The sequence below is a fragment of the Pseudophryne corroboree genome, chromosome 11 (assembly GCF_028390025.1).
Source record: "Pseudophryne corroboree isolate aPseCor3 chromosome 11, aPseCor3.hap2, whole genome shotgun sequence".
Taxonomy (NCBI): Eukaryota; Metazoa; Chordata; class Amphibia; order Anura; family Myobatrachidae; genus Pseudophryne; species Pseudophryne corroboree.
The window spans coordinates 98,341,434-98,344,531 of NC_086454.1; positions in this window are offsets into that span (position 1 = coordinate 98,341,434).

Genomic DNA, 3,098 nt, shown 5'->3' on the forward strand with positions numbered 1-3,098 from the left:
GTGAAAAAACTACCTGTATTTTTTCCAGAATCAGAGGAATTGAATGACGTGTGTGATGAAGCGTGGGTTAACCCCGATAGAAAACTGCTAATTTCCAAGAAGTTATTGGCATTATACCCTTTCCCACCAGAGGTTAGGGCGCGCTGGGAAACACCCCCTAGGGTGGATAAGGCGCTCACACGTTTATCAAAGCAAGTGGCGTTGCCGTCTCCTGATACGGCCGCCCTCAAGGATCCAGCAGATAGGAGGCTGGAAACTACACTGAAGAGTATATACACACATACTGGTGTTATACTGCGACCGGCAATAGCCTCAGCCTGGATGTGCAGTGCTGGGGTAGTGTGGTTGGATTCTCTGACTGAAAATATTGATACCCTGGATAGGGACAGTATTTTATTGACTCTAGAGCAATTAAAGGATGCTTTCCTTTATATGCGAGATGCTCAGAGGGATGTTTGTACTCTAGCATCAAGAGTAAGCGCGATGTCCATATCTGCCAGAAGAAGTTTATGGACGCGACAGTGGTCAGGTGATGCGGATTCCAAGAGGCATATGGAAGTATTGCCATATAAAGGAGAGGAATTGTTTGGGGTCGGTCTTTCGGACCTGGTGGCCACGGCAACTGCCGGCAAATCCACTTTTTTACCTCAGACCCCCTCCCAACAGAAAAAGACACCGTCTTTTCAGCCGCAGTCCTTTCGCTCCTATAAAAAGCGACCAAAAGGACAGTCTTATCTGCCGCGAGGCAGAGGAAAGGGTAAGAAAGGGCAGCAAGCAGCCCCTGCCCAGGAACAGAAGCCCGCCCCGGCTTCTACAAAGCCATCAGCATGACGCTGGGGCTTTACAAGCGGACTCAGGAACGGTGGGGGGTCGACTCAAGATTTTCAGCAATCAATGGGTTCACTCACAAGTGGACCCGTGGGTCCTGCAGATAGTATCTCAGGGTTACATGCTGGAGTTCGAAAGGTCTCCCCCTCGCCGGTTCCTAAAGTCTGCTTTACCAACGTCTCCCTCAGAAAGGACGTCGGTTTTGGAAGCCATTCACAAGCTGTATTCTCAGCAGGTGATAGTCAAGGTACCCCTCCTACAACAGGGAAAGGGGTATTATTCCACACTATTTGTGGTACCGAAACCGGACGGTTCGGTAAGGCCTATTCTAAATCTGAAATCCTTGAACCTGTACATAAAGAAATTCAAGTTCAAGATGGAGTCACTCAGAGCAGTGATAGCGAATCTGGAAGAAGGAGACTTCATGGTGTCCTTGGACATAAAAGATGCTTATCTACATGTCCTGATTTACCCCTCACACCAAGGGTATCTCAGGTTCGTGATACAAGACTGTCATTATCAGTTTCAAACGCTGCCGTTTGGGTTGTCCACGGCCCCTCGGGTCTTTACCAAGGTAATGACCGAAATGATGGTTCTTCTACGAAGAAAAGGCGTATTAATTATCCCTTACTTGGACGATCTCCTGATAAGGGCAAAGTCCAGAGAACAGCTGGAAGTCGGTGTAGCGCTAACACAAGTAGTGCTTCAGCAACACGGGTGGATTCTAAATCTTCCAAAATCTCAATTGACCCCGACAACACATCTGCTGTTCCTGGGCATGATTCTGGACACGGTTCAGAAAAAGGTATTTCTCCCGGAAGAGAAAGCAAGGGAGTTATCCGAACTTGTCAAGAACCTCCTAAAACCAGGAACTGTGTCAGTACATCAATGCACAAGAGTCCTGGGAAAGATGGTGGCTTCGTACGAAGCGATTCCATTCGGCAGATTCCATGCACGAACATTTCAGTGGGATCTGCTGGACAAATGGTCCGGATCGCATCTGCACATGCATCAGCGGATAACACTGTCACCGAGAACAAGGTTGTCTCTCCTGTGGTGGTTGCAGACTGCCCATCTGTTAGTGGGCCGCAGATTCGGCATACAGGACTGGGTCCTGGTGACTACGGATGCCAGCCTACGAGGTTGGGGAGCAGTCACAAAGGGAAGAAACTTCCAGGGCGTGTGGTCAAACCTGGAGACGTCTCTTCACATAAATATACTGGAGCTAAGAGCGATCTACAATGCTCTAAGCCTGGCAAAATCGCTGCTTCAGGGTCAGCCGGTGTTGATCCAGTCCGACAACATCACGGCAGTCGCCCACGTAAACCGACAAGGCGGCACGAGAAGCAGGAGTGCAATGGCAGAAGCTGCAAGGATTCTGCGCTGGGCGGAGAATCATGTCGTAGCACTGTCAGCAGTGTTCATCCCGGGAGTGGACAACTGGGAAGCAGATTTCCTCAGCAGACACGACCTTCACCCGGGAGAGTGGGGACTTCATCCAGAAGTTTTCCACATGATTGTGAACCGTTGGGAAAAACCAAAGGTGGACATGATGGCGTCTCGCCTCAACAAAAAATTGGACAGGTATTGCGCCAGGTCAAGAGACCCTCAGGCAATAGCTGTGGACGCTCTGGTAACACCGTGGGTGTACCAGTCAGTGTATGTGTTCCCTCCTCTGCCTCTCATACCAAAGGTACTGAGAATTATACGGAAAAGAGGAGTAAGAACAATACTGGTAGCTCCGGACTGGCCAAGAAGAACTTGGTATCCGGAACTTCAAGAGATGCTCACGGAGGATCCGTGGCCTCTACCTCTAAGAAGGGATCTGCTTCAGCAGGGACCTTGTATGTTCCAAGACTTACCGCGGCTGCGTTTGACGGCATGGCGGTTGAACGCCGGATTCTAAAAGAGAAGGGCATTCCTGAGGAAGTTATTCCTACTTTAATTAAAGCCAGGAAAGAAGTGACCGCACAACATTATCACCGCATTTGGAGAAAATATGTTGCGTGGTGTGAGGCCAAGAAGGCTCCAACGGAAGAATTTCAGTTGGGTCGATTCTTACATTTCCTGCAAGCAGGATTGTCTATGGGCCTCAAATTGGGGTCCATTAAAGTTCAAATTTCGGCCTTATCAATTTTCTTCCAGAAGGAATTGGCGTCAGTGCCTGAAGTACAAACTTTTGTCAAAGGTGTACTACATATACAACCCCCAATAGTGCCTCCAGTGGCACCGTGGGATTTGAACGTGGTTCTAAATTTTCTCAAATCTCA